General features: G+C 45.0%; 1 protein-coding gene across 5 annotated transcripts in view; it reads right to left on the bottom strand.

Moving 5' to 3' along the window:
- The window catches only part of ZMIZ1 (zinc finger MIZ-type containing 1), a 342,873-nt gene that overhangs the window by 280,628 nt on the left and 36,409 nt on the right, over positions 1 to 25,836 (bottom strand). For all 5 annotated transcript variants that reach the window (XM_085312311.1, XM_085312315.1, XM_085312314.1 and 2 more), the window contains exon 2: positions 17,217 to 17,332. The gene's annotated coding sequence lies outside the window, so the exon portion shown is untranslated. The remainder of the gene's footprint in view (positions 1 to 17,216; positions 17,333 to 25,836) is intronic.

Raw genomic sequence — 25,836 nt, 5'->3', positions numbered from 1 at the left:
CATATTGGCCTCACTGCTTGCTCAAAAAGTTGGTGAGGGGAAGAATGAGAATTTGCAAAACTAGTGACAGAGGAAACTGAACAGTGAGAATCTGCAAGATAAAAATGTTGCTACTGCTTTGTGCCTCAGTGCATGAAGTAATATAGCACCAAGTGGCACTGATTACGTGCTACAGTCCTGATGAAAAACAAAGATACTCTCAACCAAAAGTCCACAGAGTTCACCGAGGGAAGGCACAAATGGAAAAAATACAGATCAGTCTTTTAGCCACCATAAACAATCACAAAGTTTCAGTTGATCCACATCTATTCATATAATTTATCTTACTACTTCAAGTAATAGGTGTTTATTAAACCTCAATTTAGGCTAGTAAGGGACTGTGAGAAAAGCCTGGAACAAGGGTAGGCAATCTCGAGTCCCTGGGGAAGAATGGCAGRTAGACTGTAGAAATAAAGAAATTGAACCAAGATGACAGTTGAAATTCTCAGATGTCTTGGAAGCAATCTGCCTAAATCATATATCAAATTATAATGCATGCAGAAACACCATAATTCCCACTATGATCCAATCTCACTCAATATTTATTTGGAAKTAGGCTTCTAAAAGTTCTGCTTTTTCCAAGATGCAGTCTCCTTACTAGTAAGACATGAAGATCAGATATTAAACTATCTGGATATTTTCTACACATTGCAACACTCATTAAAAACCAAAGACTGCTGAACTTGGATTAAGAAATCTAACTGTGGCAGGATAGACTGTCAATGAATGAAATGAATGACACTTACTTGCTCTATCAAAAGACATTAAATGTAAGTCTCAAGTGTTCTCATCCATGAATGCTTATCTCTTTGCCAGCTACACCAGTTGATCTAATAAAAGATACTATCTGCATCTACGAATCTTAGCCTGTCTATTAAACATAAATCCTTCTACATATGCATTTTCACACTRAATACTTGGTTCAGTTTTCTGAAGCAGAGAAACACGAAACCAATGCTTTTCCTTAAGTGAAAAAAAGTAAATTATTTCTAATTTTTTCTAATATTTTTTTGCTGAACAAAGCTAACTCCCAAAAGACAACAGCAAATGGAGGGAAGCATTACAACTGTTCCTGTCTCTTTTCATCTGGCAAGAAGGTAACACTTTCATAAACATCCTTTTTTCATTTCCTATAGCCATGGGGGACTTTGAAGGAATTCGAGAGAAACTTCTAGGTGCTACTGAAAACCATCAACAATTGCAATATTCTTCTGGTTTCATCCATTCTTACACYTAGAATCTTTCTGTCCCACAGAAGAGCGTATGTGTACACAAAATCAGGCATTTCAAAAAACATTTTATACCCCCAGCTCACCCCTCTCCCAAACAGCACAGCACAGCTCCACGCACCTACGCTGGATAAAGCTGGGAGGAGTCCTGCTGAAACTGGGGTGAAGGGAAGGTCCAAACTCTCATCCCTGGTGTCAAGAGCATGCTAGTAGGAGCTGGGGAAGTAAAACCTGGTACGACACTCTACAAGTGACTAAGGAAAGACTGATCTTGGGTAAACTGTCACATTTCATAGATATCATAGGATGGTAAGGTTGGAAGGGACCTCTGGAAATCATCTAGTCCAACCCTCAGCGTAGCCCACAGGGGGACTGAACCCGCGACCTTGGCATTAGCTGCAYCACGCTCTCACCAACTGAGCTAAACCTGCCCCTTATTCTAACTGAAGAAAATACAACCAGCTCTTTGTATTGGGGAGAGAAAGGAAGAGAGGTTCTTAGTGGGGCAGGGAGAACAAAAGCAAAAACCCAGAAGGATATCTGACTACAGAAGCAYTGGTTTGTGCCATTTAGAAACAACTCCAGAAGTTGAAAGTGGGCTGCTGCCTTCACAGTGTGCGATGCCAGTCCCCAGGTCTGGCTTTCCTCACCTGCAAAGAGGCATCAAGATGCATCCAATCATCTCGCTAGGTATTAGCGCTAAAACTTTTGCTGTGCTCTACAAGATACTGCACTTTYGCTTTCTGCAGAAATTGTTTTTTAGTCAATTACAATCTATTCTAGTTGCGGGGTTTTGTTACACGAAGGTTACGAAGGATTTTGATTCAATTAGTTGCATTTTCTGCCTCTCCTAGCCTGTATGATTATCTGTCAAAGAGTGCCAATGTAATTTAAGCAGTTCCTCACCACATCTTTGGGGAAAGCATCATCCAAGCTTTTGTCAAACAAGGGCACAAAGCTGTTTGGTAACGACCAAACTTCCACAGCCCTTGATTTTACAATTATKGTATGATTTTGGCAGAAAGTCATGCTCAGAATTGCAATAGAAATCTATTAACATTTTACTCAAGTTGATGATTGTGCTTGTGAATAAACTCCAGAGGACGGAGGTCTAGCTTTAGGACTGCTCTTACCATTTGTTTACATTATAATAGATCTATTATTCAGAACAAATCATGGAGTGGTGACTTAATTCCATCAGCTGCAACACTCTTGCACAATAACAAAGTCTGAACAAGCAAGAGGTAGAAAAATAATATGCATCTATAAGTGTCCATGAAGYGATCTGCAACATATTACCTGAGGACCAGCACATCATTCTGGTACCAGTAATCCCCTATTGCATGCATGCCTAGAGCTACTGCAATAGCAAACACATTTTGCCAAAGAAAATACAGACAAGTATTACTTATATAAGGATTTACAGTCTGCAAAGGTAACAAGTARTAGCAAGCAAACAGTTTTGTTCCAGATAAAATTTTTTGCAAATTTGTTTTCCTCAACTATGAGAAACAAAYGTAGCAAGTTTTTTCGGCTACTGAATTTTAGAGACCGTCAGCTCCTTGCAGATGGATTGAATCCCTATTTTCCTGATCTTAACGCTAGYCAGTTTAAAGAAAGTACTATTTACTTTAATTATGAAATATATCTCCTAATATAAATATTCCAAGYTCTGCAGCAGGATTCCATTTGCAACGCAAAGTAGTGTAAAAACAAGAGTTAATTGCCTGYGCAAATATTTCAGGGCTGTGTTTACGTAATCTGCAGTACATTAAGTCCCAGAGTTGTGCTCTGCTGATAGGTGAAGGCACAACTTCGAAAGGCAGCGGCGTTGCCAATTAGCTCCCGACAAATATGTGCGCAAGCTGTGCTCGCAGGCTGCCGCGGGCTTCCTCGCTCCCCCCGCGCGGCGCGGCGCGCAGCGGCGAGCTCCTCCGCGCGCCCCGGCGCCAGCCACCCTCCTTCTCCTCCACCCGAGCCGCCTCCTGGCCGCCAGCGCTGCGCGCAGAACCGCCCGGGAGCTGCCCCAAGGAAGCCCCCCGCGAGGACGAGCCGAGGAGGCTGCAGACGAGGGCTCAGGGACCCCTCGGGGCGCGTCGCCCGGCCCAGGTCCAGCTCCGTGGGGACCTGCTGCTGGTGGTGCTCATCCGTGGTGCCGCAGCGGCGTGCCCTTGCCTCTGCACCRCGCGGCCCCGCACGGGCCAAGAAACGCACACAGAGATTAGCGCATGGTGCTCCACCCAAAATACAGACTTTTTTWAAAAAAGAAAACTCTGAAAAGCTGATTACCTTCGGCTGAGTCCTGTGCTCGACACCATGCTGCTTTGGGCAGCCAGGTTCTTCTCCCTGGCAGCAGYGTGGTTATCACCGGCGACAGTGTGAAGAACTTTACTTTCTTTGTAGAAAGTACTGCTACCAGCATTAAGATAGACTGGGTCTAAAGCAAGTATTTCGCAATTAACTTTGCCAAAAAAAAAAAGTAAAAATACAGCTTTCCTCAATCTTTCCAAGCTTCAGTCCTTTTCATAACATAACTATTTTTTATATATCTCTATTCTATAAACACGCACACCCCTTCTGGGAGGACTACAGCTGAGCTTGCTCGGAGGGAAGCAGTCTGCAGAAACAGSAGAGTTAAGGCCCTTCTGGAATCTGCTTCCTAAGTTCTTCTAGCTCACATAATTTATGTTAAATAAATTGCAATTTTGATAATAAGACAGCTGAAAAGTCTAGTCTTGTAAGTTGTGTGGGCGTATGGTTATGCTCATATAAGCYTGGAATTCACATTACTTCAAAGCATATGTTTAAGTCTGCTTTTGTGGGTATCTGCGCTCTCCGTGTGCCCGTTTTGCTTCGSTGTTCAGGAAAAACACCACTACACCATACTGTGTAAGGACACCGAAACACTTTCGAGAGGCAGAAGCGCACAAAAAGCGGTTTTTCAGCTAATCCCCGGACGCGGTGAAACCGGGCGAAGGGAGAGGAAGGCAGGGGAGGGGGCGGCGCGGGGAAGCGGCGTCTCGTCTCGCGCGCCGGACGGATCGGGACGGTTCCCGGGCGGCCGCGGCGGCAGGGGCTGCGCGGCGGCAGGGGCTGCGCGGCGGCAGGGGCTGCGCGCGGACCCTCCTTCGAGCGGCCGCGCAGGGCGCCCGGAGGAGCCGGAGACCCCCCTCGCCGCGGCGGGCGCGCTGGGACGGCTAACGGGGAGCACGGGCGGCCCGACCGCGGGCTGAGGAAACGCGCGGTAACCGTGCTCAATTAATTACCGAAGCTGTCTGCGAAACGGGAGGGCCATACGGGGAAAMGTAATTCACAGGAATACTACCAGTCTCATAAGCAGCAGTGTCTGCTCCTCTCCTCTGCACCTCCTTTAGCTGCCTCTAATGCTATTTATAAAGGTTAYCTAGTTTTAATATTTTCAAATTTATATATATAAATACACAGCTTCACAAATTATACTGCAGCATCTTTTAAATAGTTGGAATTTTTATTATTCTCTTCCAGTGCTCACATGGGAAAACATTTTGCTGTGTTTTACCTTACGTTTAAATGTACATAATCTTTCCATACATTACATTACAAGGTCCATACACTAGACCTTTCCAATTTTATCAGCYGCATTTTATCAGCCGCATTTTTATTTCCATGTAGCAAACTTTCTAAAAAAAAAAAAACAAAACACAAAAACACGAATTGGCCATGTACCAAATCCTTCTACTACTTCTACGAAAAGATTTGAGGATGAACAAAACAAATTTAAGCTGCTTCTTTCAAGTGAAACATATTGGCATCCTTCAGTTTGTGTCTAGAATGACAAGCATGTTTCCTTGAAGAAACTTTCAACCTTCAAACTTTTTATTTATTTTATTTTCCATTAAAGTTGTGCATCTGCCATGTTTGTAATCTTTAGCATTACTACAGCAGGCAAAAAAAAAAAAAGTTAAAATCAGACTTAAGAAACACGTCGATACAACATTTCCCGTTCCTGTCACTTCTGCTCACCACTGACGGCGGTGGCACTGCTGGTTAACACCAGATCCCCGGGCGTCCCCCACCCACACAGCCCGAGGTCTCTAMCCACCACCAGGTTACTCCTCTCGCTGCCACAGCCCAAGAAAATCCTCAAATACGCAGAAAGCGCGCAAACGTGACCGACCTGGGGACGAGCGCAGCGGGGGCGCCGGCAGCCGGCTCCTCTGCCGGGACCCCCCGGGGCTCCGCAGGACGGTCCCCGGGGGCAAGAGTCAGCGGAGGGGGCGAGCTGTCAGAACAGGCTCTGCCACTCGCACGGATTTTGTGTTCTTTCTACGCAGAATTGGCGTGCAGAGGGAACAGCTGATTTTAGCACCCTCAGTAATCTTCCAAATTCAACTGCATCTCTTTTCTAGTGTTAAACCCTCCACATCTTTAAGCAAAACAAAACCAAAACACATATCTGCTCTTTTTTTTTAGGAAAAACCACCCTTGCTTACATTCTGGGACCCAAAACTACACTCACTGAACGTGCCAAATTTTGCCCGAGTTTCTGACACATCACATCACATTGTTAACATTTGTAGCATCTCAGTTATGCGGATCTCTAATTGTGCTATTTTAGAATAATTTCTGAGTCAAACCTGAAAACAGGACAAAACTACTGAACAGCATTGGTAAAGCTCAGTTAAAATCATGTGCTGGCATTACTGAATTGGTATTTGAAATTATGTACCTCATTGACACTATGGATTAATACTGACTTTTACTCTTCAGCTCCCAATATTTCTCCATCTGTATTTAATGGTTATTACTACAATTATCTGCATTTTAAATTTTCAGCATCCAAATTTTCCTCTCTCCCCAACAGATTTATTTTTTTTTATTTTTTTGGCCCACCACCCTTCCTCATAGTGTCCATAATCCACGGAGAAGAGATTGCTGATGGTGTTATCACGGGCAAACAGAATGAAGCTAATGGTAACAGGCACTCCTTGCTAGGTAATTATTATAGGAGGAAGAATGCAAATGAGCCCTAATCTGCCTCGCACAATGGCAGAGGTCTCAGATTTGCATTAAACCCTTTGCAGCCCTTTGCCAGCGCGGGGACTCTGCAGATAACAACGCATCTGGAGCGCAGGCGGCCTCGCCGACACATTGCCGTTTATTAAATTGGGCCCCCAGCAGGTACCAGCGTCCCTGAATGACTGTCCCCTCCCCCTTCATTGCTCAAGTCTCCTCCTCCTTCCCTCTTCCCTCCTCTGCTTTGCTGGAAAAAAGCTAATTGTGCATGCCATTTGGCTTGATTCATGTTTACAAAGAAGAAGAAGAAAGCGCTGTTTAGCAATTATAACCGAGGAGCAGACACCAGGAAAKCTCAGCTCTATTCCCAGCTATGTCATTTACTTGCCAGGGGACTGCAGGGAAATAACTTTGCCTTTCTGTGCATCCATGTGTTCAGCTAGAAATATAGGGTTGACATTTGTTAGTGGCCCAATAGACTCTTTCATTTTACAATGACATCTGCCGAACGCTTTCGGGAAGCGAATACGAGACTTTCCTGCAGTCTAGGTTGAGTTCGTGGCAAGCTGCGGTCCTTTAGAAATACTTCCTATGTCTCAGTTCCTAGCTGATATTCTTTCACAGTAGCACGTCCTGTTATAAAAGGACTTAAAAGAGAATTCCTGTCCCTTCCAAGTTAATGCCTGCAACTTCGGGCTACCTTCAGTGCCCACAAAAGCATCTGCTCCACCAGCAGGTATTATATGAAGATGATACATGAATGATGCTTGAGGTGCTCTCATCACAGGTCAAACAGTATTTGGACAATATGTCCCCTTATCCACCATACTTTCCTATTAGGGTTCACTTGGATTAGGAATATGGGAGTTAAATGTACTAACCTCTTCCCAAGGGAGACCACCATACTGAAGGCAAATCTCCTTACTAGGAAGCCTCATGGACTAGTCACATTTTCCTCTACAAGTGTGTTTCTTAAATTCTTTTTTTTCTCCTGAGACATTTTCATCAAATGAGAAAAAAGTTTGACCCTTACCATCTAATGGGAACAGTGACAATAACTGATGTTAAGGCATCAGAAAGTACCTATCATAGAAAGGATGCCATCAGAAACACTTCTTTTTGGTCTGTTGACATGAAGATAGACATGAAGATAGACAGCACTCTTCCACTAGCACTTGTTTAGTTTTGAATTTATATCCAAAATACTAGATACAAAGGCTTACTTTTTTGGAGATCTGTTCAGGAAGGTGCCACACTAACTCAAATTAAAATAATTGTAAAAGAATTAGAAGACATTTGGTACCAAGTTACTGACATAAAGTCTAAAGCTACAAGTAATTGGTCCTATGCATTCAGCGCATCTTAATCTCCGCAAGGTAAAATAGCCTATTTCAGGTTGCTTGGACTGCAAAACAAATCAAAACTGGATTCTGCAAGCACCAAATGTAACTATTTCCACTGCCTTCAAAGCAAAAGTTTGGGGACTCATATAGGAGAGCACCAAATGACTTCTCTGAGCATCAGCCCCCAGCACAGTCTCCTGTGCCAGGCCCACACCAATACGCCTGGGGAACCCCAACAGCCACAGAAACCCCAGCAGTCATTAGAAACGAGACGAGGTCACGTGAACGGATACGATTACTCTGAATTACGCCATTCAGATACATTAATCATCTGCTGTATTTGCTCTAGAGACAACTACAGGCTTTGTGCCTTTATCCTAGGAGGATTTTTTTCTTCCTTGGTGAGTTTACCCATTCCAATGCCAATTTGGGCAAGTAGTTTCCCTGCAGCAAGGCTGTAGTTTTGAAGCCTACACAGTTTTCTAGATCTGGTGAATACTCTACATAATCCCTACTAAACTATTGCCAGAGATATCTTTTAATTTTATACAGTGACTTTAAAAGTGCTGCTATAGAAAACTCTGGATTTTTGCAATGCCATGTAACAAGTTAATTTTATTATTATTATTATTAATCAACATTTTTCTTGTTTTCTTCTCATGGAGTAGTGGAAAGGTGGAGATACCTCTTTTTTTTTTGCAATTACTAGATCATGCTACCTCTGCCTCTAAAGCAGATTACAGATTGCTGGGATCTCAACTGGCTCCAGTATTGGGTATCAGTACTATATGCTACAGTTATTGCACCAGAATAATCAGTAGCTGGTTGAAAAATGCTTCAAGTCTATTACAATATTAAGGTTCTCTGAAAGGATTTTCTCTCACTTGCACTGACATTTAAGTCTGCACTAGCTGGGAGGACCGAGGTGGTGCAATGATATGAATGAACAAGCTTCACATTAGAAAAGCAAAAACTGTGTTCTTGAACTGATGAGCTCACGCAGAACAGAGAGGACACATCTCTTCCATAAAATTGCAAACATTTTTCCTTTAAACTTGGTGCTAACTTTCTAGAGCCAGAACTTATTTCATTCTGAACACTGCAGTGTTAGAACAGTGTATTTTTAAATCATCAAATTATGACAGGTACCAGAACCTACAACTTTTTACATTTCTACCCCGCTCTGTCCCAGATTTGTTGCTGGCTCCAAGGCTCCTCCTCTTCAGTAATCAGCTATGAACTGTCACCTGCTGCTGCTATTTTCACACAGACACCAAAGCCTCTTCCAAACCCCAACGCTGCTGTACGACGCTGGCGCCTCGGGTGCCTACTATCACTGGAAAGTCGGAGGTTGCCGCTTTGTTCCCGGCCCAGCGAAAGCATCGCGGCAGAGAAAGCCGGACAGGATGGCTCAGCCCCACTCTGCCGCCGGGGACTGCGCCGCACGGAGGTGGCTGTCCCGCACAGCCCAGCTCCCCGCGGGGACGGCGAGCTGCGGAAGGGTGCAGCCAGCACAGACATCTTCGAGCAGAACTGCTGCTCGCACAGGCGACGCCAGTCCGCGAACAGAGCCATGTGCTTTAGCACCCTGAACACATTAAGTATTAACTTAACCAGTCTAGCTATGTTGCAGAAGAGCCAGGTAAATATTTACACGGTTTTCGKAAGGTGCCACGTTAACCTCATCCTTTCAGGATGAAAACCAGGTCTAAGGTTTCCTACTCCATTTTATGTACCCAGTTCCGCTTCTGAAGCTTTGAGACTGGCAACACAAAGCTGTTAAAAKAAAAGTCCAAACAGAAAAACAAAGGAGGACCCAACGCGTACTGCAGACAAAATACTTGCCCTGCTGTTCTGCAAGCAGGGCGGCACGCTGAGATCCTGAAGAGGACAGCAGGTAAAATCGTCATTCCTAGAGGTGGGGATGGCAACCTCAGCTGAACAGTAACTTCTCATTTATCAAGTTTGTCACTAGGGCATTTTGTGGTAAAGATAAAAAACCGCAAGCACGCTGCTTCCTTGGATCTCAGCAGCTTCTCTCCCACCCCTCTAACGAGCCTTTGGAGCATTTCCCTCCATAGCGGCGTTCCTAGTACTGCTGATCCAACCTTTTAGCTTCAGCCAGGGAGAGCACTTACACCCCGAACGCCGGAGCTGAGCTCCTCTTCACGCGCAGGGATTTGCGCGTGAACAGCTATGGGGAGCAGAGTCTTTCAAGGAAAGAGTGACGGTGTGGGGGAACTGTCCATGAAAGACAATTTGCTTACTAACATCCTATTAGCGAGCCGTTTAAATCTACCAGCTAAACTTCTCCAGTTCACAAAACTGTGTTAACCTTATCAAGTAACAAGTTTATAAGGGGTTTGCCCGTGAGGTGACTTTTACAAAYCCTTTACTCATTTGGTTTGTACTTTAGAAAAGATCTTCATGTAAGGTCATAAGCAAAGTCAATTTCCAGCCAAAACATGGAAGTTAAAAGTAATTTAATTTAGCCCAGAGTAATTCACTTTTTAATTCCACAAAGGCGCCTTCCCTCTTTATAAATGTGCATTCTATTTGTTCTTCACTTAATTCATGACATTTTAGGTATTTTCCTATTACAACATCGCCACACGTTCTTTCATAGCTTCAGCTTTTCACGAGATGCATTATGGGGACCACCAAATGGCACAGAAGCACCACCRATGACAGAAGACGATTTCAACACGAGTAAGTGGATCTGCTTCAGTTTAATAGCCAGAGACACAGTGGGTTTGACCCTCCGCCTAAATAAATGCACAGGTACCTCCCTTGTGCTTTTCTGTCCATAAGCTGCAAATTGGTAGATAACACAATCTTCTTCTGATCGGTTTGGGGTTGTGCTAGCAGTAAACAGGCAGTATCACATTGCTGCCTTTCAAGCAGTGTCACTCTTGCAAATCCAGAGGGGGTTCTGTTTGCTTGCYGTGTGTGTGTAAAGCCTACTATCTCCAAAGAAAAATACCAGCATCTGAAGTAGGAATGCTGGTAAGTGTTAGTCTCTAGCTTACAGAAAAATCTGCAAGGGTCTTTTTCTTTTTTTTTTTCTTTTTCCTCTCCTCTTCTGTTTTAAAGTGACATATCTGCTTCTAATTTGATTTCATCTCCTGTATACAGCATTGGCCACACTCGAAAGCACACATGCAGAGCACAGCCCACAGAGTGCAACGGGAAAAAGGAAGGCTAATGCTCTCYGAAGCCAGTGGCAAGCCACAATCTCCATCAAAACCACATGTGCCAGAGACCAAATATTTTGCATTTTGCTTACTGTTAATAAAGCTGCTTCACTTCATTAAAAGCAGCTTATCATTTTATCTACTCAATCTGATTAATTAACCTCTGGTTAACACGAACGAGCACTCGATTTGAGGATTCTCTTAAGGCGACACTGGCGAGCCGCCACTCGCACACGTCCTTGCTTTCTCTTTTCGTGTCCATTCCTCCTAAGCCAACGGTATCGCATTAGTCCGTTCAGATCATCACCCCTTCCAGCATACTGCAAAGGCTGCTACAGAGAGGGCTGAGGAAGGAAGGGCACCACAGTCCAAGCTCACCCAAAGCTCAACTTCCTTGCTGGAATATCATCTCCTCACAGTAATTATGATTACAAGCTTGGAATTAAACAGCGTGGAAGGAAGAAAAAGCCAAGGAAATAAACTGGGCTGCTAGGAAGAAGAGGAAAAAAACACTATCAATACTACACACAATTCATTTGTCTTTCCAGAACAAAATACGGTTTTAAATGAAGCACAAACAGCAATCCCATTAAAAAGCCCTGCTTTCTATGAGGGAAGAACTCTTTCCCAAGCCAAATTCCTTGTGCTGTATATGAATAAAAACAGCTTCTGCTACAGTATATGCCTACAGATTTTACAGTTGCATATTTCTGCCAGAATTTAGATTTCTACCAGTAAAAAACTTATGCTACCATTCTTCAGCCAGGCACCTGAATATTATAGCTGTTCATTTTGCTGGCAAGCAGTAATCTCTTTCATATACCAAATTTTCATCTCTCTTCAATTGTTTTTACATAATATTACAAATATTCAAAGATGTTTGAGAAGTAAAAAACAAACAAAAAATCTCAGCTCCCTTTCTCCCCTGTTCTTTCCTCAAAAATCCAAGCATTAATTTTAGCAGTAAAGCCCACAGAATAAAGAGATCATCAGCCCCCCCAAATTCATATCTGGGGAGCAGAGAAGGAACAGCAGCAGAAGGGGAGATAAGAGGTCCTGTGTAAACTTTCTGCTCACTCGAGGTAACCCCTAGGTAAAATACTACCAAAATAACTGGAAACTTTCTATTTATGGTGCCAGGAATTTAGGAAAAGAGAGGAAAAAAAAAAAAGAAAGAAAAGCAAAGCATGCTTGGGTTATGAACCATTGAGCATAAGCACAAGCTTTAAATTCACAGTCTATCTGGACTACAGTGTATGTGGGAAGGCACCAGAAGGAGGTCTGGTTTGCATCACGAAGCAGCGTAGTAAGTGACCATGCGTCAGTGATGCAGCTCATCTGGCTTTTAAGGCCATCAGCATTGGATCAAAAATGTTTCAGATCACATGTTACAAAGCACTTCCCTGCGCACATTTACCCTGCTAGTACAAAATTTTCCTAGACAGGCTTTCTTTATACCAGAAGGCTTCCTGCAGGACAAAACATCTTCTGCCCTGTAGCTGTCAAGCCTCTGGCACGGGCCCCGTGTTGCACATGCTGGCTCAGATGGCCACGGTCACACTATCGTGGGGGTGAGCCCGTGGTGGGCAGCTGTGGCATCATGACCCAAGCTGCAAACAGTCCACAGGCAGTATCACATTTTCTAGACCTTGATCTCTGTATACCAGACACCATAAGAGAGACCCACAAAACTGGGAAAACATAGTTTTGAAACACTGATTTATGACTTTGATGTAGTATAATCTTAGATAGTCTTTTTCAGGAGAAAAATTCTTCTGGACTGTTTTCTGCACTGATCTTTTTTGAACAGGCAAGTTACTGAGGCACACAAGGAATTCACAGGCATCCTCGCATAGCTGAAGGACGGAGCAATCCATTTGCAGATCACTGTTTCCCTAGCAGGAGAGACCGGTCATCACCGGTATGGAAATAAGGCACTGAGCAATCTCTTTCCATGGCTAACTTCAACAAAAACATAAAAACCCGATTTAGGCCTTCCAGCTTTCTCTCTAAGGGACTAGCATGTAACACAGCAGAAGTAATAACAAAATTGCCACCTACACTAACAGGGATGCAGAAAGGCTCCAACAAAGCCCACGCTGCAAGATCCTGCCTGTGTGCCCACTGCTRTGCAGCAGCCACTTCAAGTCACATTCAAGCCACCACTCCTCTTCAGAGGCCTGCAGAGCTCTGGAGAGCCTTACGAGCCCCCTCGGCACTCCGGTCAATGCACAGTTTGGCGTGGACGAAGGTCCTGGGAGGCTCTGCGAGCAGATGCACACAGACTGAGCAAGGACCCGCTCATCGTGCCCCAAGGGCATACATTGCTTACTCCTATGCAAAGTCATTTCCAAAAGGAAACCCACGCTTTTACCTTCAGCACAAGGTCTACAACACAACCGTCCAGCACCACCGTTGCCATGACTGCAAAACTCGACCGAGGTAAGGACAACTGAGCAGGTAACTACTGATGCTGGAAGGTGGCCAGCTGAACTAGGAGCTAGCACTGACCACTCAAAGGGTTTTTAAATCAGGACAATAAATGGTCATCACCACAGCTACAATACACCTAAAGGCAACATCTTCAAGCCTTCCATGTAGACGCCTTGAAGCAACTCCTTGCCATCTTCCTCCTACAGYTCTTTGGCAACCCTGCTCACTTTGCAAGGCCTAAGCAGAAAATTGACAGAAAAGGATGGCCCAGAGAAGTGAAAGGATAAGAAAATTCAGAGCCAGTGCTCTTACTACAGTTTGAATTTAGCTTCTTCTGCCTAAATTTGCCAGCTTTTATTTCCATTCCCTAACATTTCTTAGAAATTGTACCTGACAGAAGTGATTTAAGAGCAAGTTGATTTCAGCTTTGAATATCCCACTTTTTTGTGCATTTCAAATTGACAGACATGCTTAAAAATCATTCTGGAGGTATGAAATAAGCATCCAGTTTTCTGAATTTTTCAATACATTTAGTGATCAGATTCCAAACACACAAACGACCTTAGAAATATACTACAGAGATGGAAATTTTTTTCTTCTCCAATCAGGTTTTTGAGATTTACATCTTTCCCAAAACAAACAAACAAAAAACCCACACTGTAATCTTCATGAAATGACAATCTGAAAAATATCAAATGCTTCATTAAAAACAACAGAGCACAGGCTCATGGTTAACTTAATTAAGCACGTAAGAGCCTTAAGCAGTGGTAAAGTCTTTATCGAACAGGGAGAATGTTATGGCTTTACAAACTGAGGACTCTAGAAAAACATATCATGCTCTCGTTAGGTGCAATATAGCTTTGACGGACACTTTACATTTAGTGAATTTACATTTTACTGAATACAGTTACTGAATGAGAAATCCTAAACCAAAACTTATCTCAAAGGACCTTGAAAAAAAAAGAAAAAGACATGAAACAAATACCTTGTTGAAATGCTCTTCAGAGTCTCAAAAGCTATGAACTTGATTTATATATGAAAGGAGAAATACAAACAAATAGGGTAAGCTTCCTACTGCCAGATGAGTTATTACAGATACGCTGGTTAACATACCATAGTGTCACCCACCTGAAATGATAGCTAGCAGCAGTATCACCTTTCCTTTGGAGATGGTTCAGATTGATATGAATGAGAAAGGGAAAAAATAATGAGAAAATATAAGTTCTCTTGGAATCAGTGTAAAACCATCATTCCAAACGCCCTGATTATGAGCAGAACTTTCCTCCAGCTCCACCKGAGCACAGATAGGGCTGCTCTTTTAAGGGGCAAAAGAATTAAAAACAATCTTTGCACAAATTTAGATAATGAGGAAACACAGGGGAAGAGGGTACAGATTTAAGGCAGCAAACAAAATGCAGCAAACCGCTGGCTGCTTGCCAGCCTGACCCTCTGCTGCCCAGACCCAGCCCCGATGCTCCTCTCCGCTCCCCTTCAACGTTTCCAGCCTGGCGAGATGCAGTCCCCAGGCCCCCGCCTTTCCTAACACATCCGGCCCTGTCCTGGGCAAACACACATGAAAGAGGGTTTTTTTTTTTTTTTTTTTTTTCGCTTTGGTTCTCAAATTTCACCATCACGTCCACCTTTTCTCCCACAGATCTCACCCCAAGGGACACAGGCTGCAAGATGGCATTTGATAATACCGACTGCTGCTTAAATACCGCGCATTTGCAGACAGTTAAAGCATGCGTTTTACAAAGGTGCCGTAAAGGGGGTTAACAACGTAAAGGGGGTTAACAACGCACACATCCAGGGAGCGTGAGTCACCGCTGCAGCTGGAAAGGGACGTCATCCAAAGAGGGACAGTTCCTCTCCTGGCTGGCACAGATGTGAAGAACACGCTGCATCGCGTGCTGGGATGAGAGGAAGGGGAGACAGCAGGGAAGCTCCTCCAAATTGCCAATGCCACGCAACCGGCACCCACCGAAGTGCCCGGCCACCAAGAAGCGGCAGCCGCTGACTGTACGGACAGCACGGAGGCACTCCTGCAAAATCACTTGCAAATTCTGTGTTTCCCTCAGCCCCGATCCAGGGAGTTAGAAGGAATTCAGAGACCATAAGGCAACTCCACCAGAGCTATCCATCTTCGTAATGGCGTTGCTCCACGGCTGCAGCCCACAGTCAGCATGCCCCAAAATTCTGCATTTCAGAGGAATCTCAGAGCCCCGCTCTGGAATCTGTCTGGGAGCAAAGSGGCTCCAAGGCTGTGCCGCTGCTTTAGCCAGCTCCTCTCTTCACACCCCACGTCAGTGGCGGAGTGAATGTGTGCCCTAAACAGCCAAGCAATCTGTATTATTTGGTCTGGCACCGAGGAGAAACGCTATCAACCATTCCCAAGTTCGATCCCGAGCACCACTGGGGACCAGCAATTGCCATTTGCTAAGTGCAGGGAGAGGACTGCAGCCAGCCCTTCCACCATAGCAAAGACCTGCGGCCTGGAGCCTGCCACTCTTCTGGGTTAACAGGCAGGAGGCAACGCAACAGACGGGCAATTGCACCGCGGGGCCCCAGGGAAACTGCAAACGCCAGGAGAACCCTTTTGTTGGTCTGCGTTTCTCCTTCGTGTCATTTCAGCTGAAGGTCTCCAAGAAACATTTGCCCATTAGGTCATCAGTGTTATTTCTGAAGGTAGCCAGCCGGCTGGTGACGGTTGTTCAGTACAGATTTGGCTTGCGCCCGCACCATCATGAGTGAGATGGGGAAAGAGAGAGAGAAGACCCCAAGGCACATTCACCTGTCTCAGCTTGTTCTTGACAAGCGAGCATACTTAGTCTGTCCAAGGGTCCCTGACAAACGCATGCTGACAAACCTCACCAAGGCAATTTAAGAGATTATTGCATTGTATTGGCTTCCCAACCCTTCCGCTAAGGCTAGCGCCACAAAGCAAATCCGGCATGAAGAAACGCATATCATACATCGGCCTCTCCAATTCAGAGTCTAGTAAGTTGGCATAAACCCTCCTCAGTGGTTAAGATGCCAAATTGTGAACTGGAATGGCTGTGGCCTAGACAGAAGATATTGCCACTGCTACAAGGAGCATTAACCTCTGTCAGAAAGATGGAAATGACATCTCAAAACACTGCAGCCAGTTCATGAACAAACACTAATCAAAACCAGCAAGATATATGCCATTTGTCTTGCTGCTGACCTGAGTCTACTCAAGCAGCTCATGGTGCTCTAAAAATCACAGCACTGATGTTTTCTTTTTATAGATCCTGAGACATATGTTGTGTGTCTTGAAGTGGAAAGATGGACATGAATTACACGTAGATCACATCATCAGATACAACTACAAAATTTAATTGCTTAGACGTACTACAAAGACGACACTCCCTTTGAACTCTCACCCATCCGATTTTGGCACTTCTGCTCACAAGTGAAAGAGTCTGAGGAGGTGAAAAATTACCAACTGTTTCCAATTCTCCACAAAATGTGCCACTCAGCTTCCAAGCTGGAGTTCCAGCTGGTTCCCCTCTTACTTGYCAGTGGTACAACCAACCATGAAACCATCAAGGACCCCCAAAGGAGACATTTAGGTAAAAAGAAAAAAAAAATCTACTACATGAAACATTATTCTTCAGCTTGGTTTCTTCAGACTTAACTGATTGTATTTTCATCTGAGCTGATGTTTGCATAAAGATGCAGTTAATCAGTTTACAACAACAGTTAGCATTATTTATTTTTTTCCTCCATAAACACTTAAAGCACATCTCATTTTACAGTTTTTCCCAGCTGACTGTGGAATGAGAAGTGCACAAACCTTTCATTTGCATGAGACTCTCAAAAGCAATGCAAGAGCAATCCGCATTAACCAGAAAACTTGTCTAAACTCTATGTAGACAAGCTTCTTCTAACATCACCCTTCTTTTTGAAAAGGAGCTGAACAGGCAAGATGTGTAGGAAAGCAGGTAACAACTACCTCTTACCTTTCTGAAGAGGCCGCCGCCAATTAGCACATTCCTGGAGCTTCTAATTCAGGCAAAGAGAAAAATAAAAAAATAGGAGCAAGGAGCTGTATTCTTCCTCAGCACAACAGTATTTCCTAAGGGGGAGAAAAACAAAACAAAACAGAAGAGAAAAGTAAGTATCAGCTTTTGTGCTTTTTGAAGAGGCAGCAGATTACAAGAACTCCTTAGATTAGCTACAGTGCCTCTTGTTCTCCAGCCTCAAAATATCAACTGGAGCCACCCTTTATTTGCATGTTCTGCCATCACCATATCAAAATATGCAACGTGAAGGCCAAGTCACCTGCTAAGAAAAATGAGGATGGGTTCGCAGCAGCCACCAGAAGAGGAGGAAGGCTAAAGCTTTTGAGAGTACTCCTGAGTGCTCATTCCAACAATTAAGCGCACACGCTTCACCAAGGCTCACACCCACTTCTGTGCAAGAACTCAAAYGCATCACTTTTACTGGCAAAATAGTTGGCAAAAGACAAATTTCAACATGCATACTGAGTATCTAGTTATATACAGACTGAAAGAGCGTACATTTAAGTGCTCWTATACTCTTCCCAGCAGCATCATACATAGAACTATGAGGTATATGTTACCAATCATAACTTCTATTTCTTTTTCTTTATGAAACATGACAACTTATTCCAGTTATACTGAAACTTTTATTAATAAAACAAAGGCAACAAAAAAATTGAAATATCAGAATGGAGGGAACTGGTAAGCCTTCTCCTGACTAAAGCTACCTTTTAGAGATCAACTTTTCTCAGCTCTACTCCCATAAAACCCTAATCCCTCTCTCACCTGGATACGAGGCTCCATCTTTGCCCTGTTCCTACCGCGAACATAAGGAAACTGTTGGGCACATGGCTTTCACCGGTCCTTCCCTCCCTCCCACACCTGCCTCTGGTGAAAGGCAGGCAAATCAAGTGCAAAGTTATTTTAGAACAGCACATATGAGACACTAACGTATTTGAGGGAATGGCAATTCACTCTAGTTTTTCCACAAGGAATGAGCAAAGGGAAATGCTTCTGATCTCCTGTCTGTTCATACTCGCACAGAAGTCCCCACTCTTTTTTGACCCATGGCTTATTAAATGAATTGTTTCTGGAAAATCTGAATGCAAGTTCTCAAAACATGGGAAAGAAAGGTCTGATATCTTACATTTCCCCACTCACCTCCAGCATCCCCAGAATAGACAGTTATCCCATCTGCTAACAGCACGGGACTGCAGATGGATCCTCATCTCCCAAAAGAGATTTTACACAAGGGTGCCCAACAAGCAGGAGAAAACATCTATCACAAAAACACGCCCACCAAAGGCAACCATGCCTGTGCAGCTCTAACTGGCCGCAGCTCCKGCATTTCCCAGGGAGCAAAGGCTCTGCTCTTTACTCCTCCTGCCAGCCCGCGTGAAGCTGCGAGAACAGTCCTGACCAGCTTCCCCTCTAGACAGGCAATGATTTAAAGAATTCATGAAGTAACAGTGGCAGTGTAAATAAAAAATGGAAAACTAAATAAAGATCACAGAAAAATACACACAGAGAAAACGCATAATAAGAGAGAAAGAACAAGATCAGCGATTCAAAACGTCTTCTCCCTTGCTACAATCGCCCATAGATAGGTCCAGTGATAATCTGATCACGCAGAAGAATGGATCCTGAGATAAAAAGAATAATCTGCTCAAAAATCTGCCTCCTCAACCTGTTCGGTAAAGGTAAACCTTCCCACATGGTTTAATTCTGCTTTCTTAATGTCTCTCACCCCTCATTAGCATCCCAGCTTTCTGTCTGGTTTCAGCYCTCCTTGTATTAACTGATGCAAAGCAGCTTAAACCAACATTTGCAGTAGCCGAGACATAATACTTTTTAAAAAGAGGGAAATGGCACTCAGCCCTCTCCTTGCGGAGATCCAAAAAGAAATGACCATCAGCGAATTGGTTTTGACACGTGTACTTCCTGAGGCAACGTGCTAATCAATACTTGCTGAGCAGCTCGGCACAGACCAGGCTGCAAAACACCAGAAAACGTTATCCCTCCCCCAACCACACACATGGCTTAGCATCCATAAATCAAATACAGCCTTTGCTTTTCTTTTTAATTATTAAATCAAAAGGACGCTTTAGGCAGCATTTTTCTCTACTAAGAGGAAAAAAAAACCCACATAAGTCAGGTAAAGTCAGTTAAGAATTGATATATTAGCTGCATTTCAAGTGCTTAAAATTTTTACTCTTTCATCCTTTCTTCCAGGAGAAAGAAAAAAATATCTAAAGCAGATGTACAAGATTTAGGGGTAGCATATTTTTAATCAAACATAAAATCAAGAGATGGCAAAAAAAGGCGGCTAAGTGCAAAAACCTAAGGTTTATCAACAACATTCTCAGGAAGACAAAAATCTGTCATAAGTACCACTTAGGGATGTTGCTTCAACTCAGACATCACTTCCCCCAAAGAAAATGAGATGGTTCTGTCCTCAAATCCTCAGGCAACAAATTATAAAATAAAATGAAGCGAAATAAAGCTTTTCCCAAAAGCCAAAATCTAACTGGAGAAACCTAGCTAAGCAACTTATACCAAAAGTCTTCACTGAATTTCTGTCGAGGCCAGAGATAACTTAGAAGAAAATTCTCAAGATGTTCCAGGTACACAGCTACTACAGAAAGGAGACAGAGACACAGTACAGAAACCCAACAAATCACTGCCATCCACATTAGGTAAGCAAAGAGGCTTTTATAACCACAAGCACCCTCATATGGTGTGGGACTCGGCTTCTGCTACGGATTTAGCTCAGCTGCTTTCCTGTATCTTGATACCTTGAGCCCACCAGCGAGGGCTGGGGTTTTGTTAAGGCTCACGCCGTACACAGTGGTTCTGGGCCGTGCACATGTCAAAGACTCAGAAGTGGAGCAGATACTCCAAAACGTGACTTGGATGACTCAGAACCCACCCCTCTTTCTGAAGGATCGGTGCTGAATTTAGCCCTCTCGCTGCATGACAGGAATCCAGTGCTTGCAACAGGTGTTACCCAAGCCTAACTCGCTTCCCACGGCTAAAAGCAAAGACCTTGCATGACGTTTGCCAAGGTATTATTCTTAATGTTTCAGACACTTAGGTTCAGAAAATACAACATTTTGGGAAAGTAACTCCCCTCACTGCCAGTCTGCACCATGCGGTTGGCCAAGACCTCGCGTCCCCAGCCTTGCCCAACCAGAAGCTCCCTCAGCAGCAGGCCCTTTTCTAGCCAGAAAAAAAGCCATTTAGGGAACCAGTCTGGTAAAGGCAGCCTTCATTACAGACAACCAACCTAGAAGATATTTTTTTTAATTTATTAGATTTCCTACTCTATTTTCCAATGTCCATTACTTTTATTACAATAGGAACTAGAGAAATTAATTAGAGTGGAGCACTGTTGTATGTAACAGCCCCCTCCACAGTGTTTTTAATATAAGGCACAAAAGGGTTTAAAAATAAAGCAAATAATGAGGAGAGAAGCACAACATCACACAATTTACAGGAACAAAATAGGATCTTCCTAACGTTCTTCAATCTATGTTTAACAAACGCCAACTCTTCTTCACGTAAACTATATACTCTATTGCTCAACGTGCACTAACAGAAATAATTCAAGTTCATACCATTGTTAAGGGAGAAAAAAAATAGCTTTTCCTTTTTTTTTTCCCTCTTCATTTTTCAGCTTCTTCATCTCAGAGAAATAGTAAAATAACTATTCCATCAATATCCATTGAGGGAGCAGTAGTGTCAATTTCTCATTGGAAAAAGCAATAGTAGTAGCAAAGGAGAAAAAGATAAAAACATTTTACTATCATGATGAAACAGGAAAAAAAAAAACACCCTACCTTTTTGCACTGCATTCATGTACAAACTATGGATAACTGTTTCTTAGACYAGTACCACATGCATCTCTTGCACCCCTTGCTAAGATTTATTAGTGTCTCGTCTCTCCACAGCTAAAGGCAGCAGCACTGAAGCGGCCCCTGAGGGCAGGGTGCTGCTCCCAGGTTGGCTGCGGGTGCCGGCTCCCAACGGGGCTCCTGCTCGTGCCCTCCCGGGCCAGACTCGGCCTCGAGGCCGGGAACTGCACTTCCCTCYGGGGCCGCTTCCTTCTCCAGCCTACGTCCCTGCACACCTACACATCTACGCACCTACAGCCGGGACAGAGTCAGCAGAAAGCAAAGCCTGCACACAGCATAGCACTTACCACAGCAACATAAAGGAAATCTGCYAGAAATGAATAAAACAGCATTTAATTTAACACGAATTAAAAGAATACTGCTATTACTCAGCCTCATATTTAGTTGTGTGCACACACATTTGTATGTACATGCACACACATCCCCGTATACACAGAACAGGATAAGCACCTCCAGCAAAAATACTAGTGTTGGAGGTGTTTGCGGAGGAACAAATTTCTTCAGACATTAAAACTATTCCTCCAGAACTGTATCTGTGCAAAGACAACATGCTCTCTCTCAAGTGATTATATAAAAAAACCCATTCCCCCCCCCCCCCCCAAAAAAAAAAAAAAAGTTATCAAAATGCTGCTAGAAAAGCGCAACCAAAGGATAAAACCATGGTCAGGATGAACAACAGTTCAGATATCTTAAGTACTTTTTCCATTGATTTGCCCAGATCTTAGTCAAACTCATGGGATTTACCCATTAATAGAAGTTTAAGCAAAAGCCTTTTTGTGCTTTACTTGCAGGATACGTAATCCCTAAACAAGACGCATAATTATTAAATTATTAAATTTGAACCACCTTTATTCAAAAGCCAAGTGTATTAAATATCCTTCTATCTTTTTTATTTGGAAGTGTTTACATAATTCTTTATTGCAGCTAAATATGTTACACAGATTGATACTCTCCATCTGCTTCCTTAAACGCTGCTGTAAAATGAAAAAAGCCCTTCCCAAGATGATGTTTGTCCATGAGAAAAGCTAAGTTTACAGAAGCGCCTGTTCACGTGCACACATCTAGGTAATGGGCTCACTAAAGCTTACCAACCCACGCACAACGTTTACGCACCAGTCTTTACCTGCCACGACCAGGTAAATAATGAAGACACTAACCAGACTCCTCCTGCAGCCACCAGCAAAAGGCACGAGCCGAGGTCAGGTAGGATTTCAGACCACGTAAGCCACGCGAGGAGGTGGTMAGATTTCACGCCACGCGAGGCCTTGAGGACCACACGCCACGAGTCCTCGGGCAGCGGGAAATGCTCGGTGCTTGGAAAAGGTGCTGCCTTCCCCAGGAGCAGAGACAGAAATCGTGTCTGTCAAAATACCCATCTCCCCCGCTAAATTCCTGGATTTCTGCTAGAAAAGCCAGACGCAGCTGAAAGCAATCCCTCCTCTAGAGGCTTCTCRCCCTTCCCCAGATGACTTCAGTTACTGGATGCAGATAAATCACCTACACCAGCAGCGTTTCCGCGGGCCGGGGGAGCCGAGGGCGGGAGGCAGGGAAGGCGGCCGCGGCCCCCGGCGGCATTTTCGGGGCTCCCGGCAGCCCCGGCACCGGGCGCAGCCTCGCGACGGCTCCCGGAGGCAGGAGCGGCTGTGCGGCTCCAGCCGCGCGCGCCCAAGCGCGACGGGGCCACGCGGAGACGYGCCTTTCTCAAAGCACATCTCCGTCACTTAGGACGCACTTTGTACTTCYTTTTGCCTTATTCCTAATTAAAAAGAGAGTACGCTTCACGTCAGATATCGGTATTTTTGAAGCTTGAATCATTTAGCCTGTTAAACCCATGACTGTAATAYGGCTGTTATTTCTTAAAAACATACAGTAAACGCATTAAATTATTGATAGTCATTAAACAGGAAAAAAAATTTAAACAGCTCTCAGCTTTTATCAATCATTAATGCAGTTTCCACTTGCATATCTCACTGGGTTGCTATCACACAGCACAGAGCAAAGAGTACAAACCCTGCAGGCATAAATTCATTTTATCTTGATGCAGAACAGAAATATTCTTGGCGACGGGAGGGAGGCTAGAACGCCAAGCGGAGAGGCTGCGAGGAGGCTCCTGCCTCTCGCGGTGCCGGGGCGGCGACTCGACGGCGGCAGCTCGGGGGACGGAGGGCACCCGCCGCCCCGCGMTGGCCCAGGTCCCTCCAAGGGCATTTCTGTTCACGCAGACAGAAAACCGGGACGTCAAACGGTACCAAAAAATCGTACAGAAAGAATCTTTGTCCGTTCCCAAAATCTGAATCCTGTCGAGCTTTTTTTCCTGAAAAAGATTCAAGAATGCACTGAACTGAGCAACTATAATGCCAAATAATAATGCCAAATGTTGATAGCAAAGTAGCCAGGAAAAGCTGCTGTCACTGGAAAACATTTTGAAGCCTGCTTGTTTACAGCCAAGTGTGTTACAAAATATGAAGAWATTTATTTCCAACCATCATTAGTGCAAATCTACATCATGTAACAACAAAAAATAATCTCGTTAAAGACATGCTTACGTCTCATTACACAAAGCCTCAAGGAAGGCAATACAGTATTTAAAGTAATACGAAAGCTATTACATCACTGAATCGATTTCAGAGCGCACCAACAGACGAAGCAACCCTCAGTCAGCGCTGGTGTACCAGCGATCCTCGCCCGCACGCAGAACCGCAGGGGCGGCAGCTCGCCCTAGCACCGCGGCACGGGGACGGGGGTGCCCGCGCCGCGGGCAGGCCACCACGCTCGCGCGCTGGGTTTAACGCCTCCCCCCCCTCCGCCGCCGGCTGGGTTTTCTTTCTTTGGATCCAAAAAATATTGATTATTTGTCACGCAGTCTTCTTGCTAAACCCTTTTATTTTTACCTCTTTCCCCCAAAGAACGCACGATTAAAGCAGCAACAACTGCTACTGCAATTTCCCTAGCCTCTAACGCCCATAGCTCTCTGGGACGTTCTTGCCCCAACAGTTTTATTTTGATGCAACAGTCTGGATTTCCAGTTAGAAGATCAGGTGGGGATGTACAGGCATCCTTCGCGTTTCCCCTCCCCGCCCAAAAGCGGCGCACGCGGCGGCCACCAAACGCCCTCGGACCCCCGAGCGCWGGGCTCGAAACGCCTGCAGCCCCGGCCGATCGGGGAGCAGCCCCGGCACGAGGCTCAGAGCCCCGCGCGCGGATAAGGTGTCCGAGAAGGGACGCGCCTGCGAGCACGGCCTTGCACGGTGAACCGAGTTATTCGGCTCCGCRCGTCGGGCCCCAAGCGCCTGCCGCCCCTCAGCAGCTGCGCGCCGCGGACCCCAGCGCCTGCCTCCCGCCTCCGCCGCGCTTCGGGGAGCACGTTCAGTCATTTCCCGGAGAGCCCTGGTCATCCCAGGGGTCTGGCAACCTTGGACGTTCAGACACCTCARAGGCGTTCACCTGTCTCGTGCCACGTTCAAGGACAGCGCTAGGATCACCAACATTTTTTTTTTCTGCACTACAAGGGGGTTTCAAGTATTTACTATCCCAATACTTCATATTCTTTTGTAGTAACAGCTTATGTTTCTAACCATTTCTGATATTTTCTTTGCATCTTAAATGAAGTTAGAAAAGCTYGCGCGTTGTTGTCCAACCCCAATGTTTCTCTCCTGCGTGACATTAATAGGCCCCTGCTCATCGGCGGTCAGTGGCTGAGACCTTCAATATCAGCATCCCAGAGGAGGTGAATTCAGTTATTCGCAATCCAGGTACGTGTCTTCCCCCCCCCCGGTTCTTCCCACTTCTAACGCATTTGTTTGTCCTGAGGCCGAGATGGTCACAAAGAGCACTTAGAAATACTTTTGCTCTGCACGTTCATCCAAGCACCAATTCCCGGTTACAAGAAATTCAATGTGAAGAATTTAATCAGCAATCAAAGCAGATAGCAAATTCTTCAACTGCCTCCAAAGGACCCTTTGCAAGGATCAGCTCCCACACAAAACTCACAGTATCGACAACCCTGCTCCTCCTAACGCAGACACATGAGGGCAACCAGCTGACGCTGCTACAACAGGACGCAGCCCATCACTTAGAGTACACAGGTTCTTTTTTTCAAGCTTAGGGGCTCTTGTGTACCTCTCATCCCATGCAAATTACTTCCTTTTCTAACCAAAGAATTTTAAACCCTCAGGATAGGAATAACTCGCCGAAATCTGGCTTCAGGAGCTGATCCCGCGCCATCGCTCCGTGCAACGCTGCCGCCTTCCCCTGAAGTCCGTCTTGCAGACCGAGTCCCCGGCAGCCTCCTGCCCGCACCCCCGCTGCAGGGGCATAACTAAGAGCACGGTGAGCTAGAAGCCCAGGTCTCCCCGTGTAGGTCTGAAGGATTTAGGCAAGGAAAGCCCCGCACCCAGCCTTCTGCGGTCATTGCTTTTGGCTCCAGCTCCGAACGGCTACCGTGACACCTGCACACAGACCCCAGCTTACGCAGGACGGCGGCTGGCGAGAGGCTCTCCCGTCGCTCCGGGGCGCCCAGGCAGAGCGCCCGAGCAGCCGGGGCTGCGGCGGCGGCGAAGCAAGAACCGAGGGGATTATCTGATTCAGCGTCTACCAGAGCGGCCAATTCCTTCAGCAATCGATACTAATCAACAAGCTAAAACCTTGTAAGAAAAATCAGGCAG

Source organism: Rhea americana, unplaced genomic scaffold, assembly GCF_003343005.1.
Source record: "Rhea americana isolate MKP2758 unplaced genomic scaffold, rheAme1 scaffold_36, whole genome shotgun sequence".
Taxonomy (NCBI): domain Eukaryota; kingdom Metazoa; phylum Chordata; class Aves; order Rheiformes; family Rheidae; genus Rhea; species Rhea americana.
The sequence above is the reverse complement of the archived record's forward strand: the minus strand, read 5'-3'. Positions and strand labels throughout refer to the sequence as shown.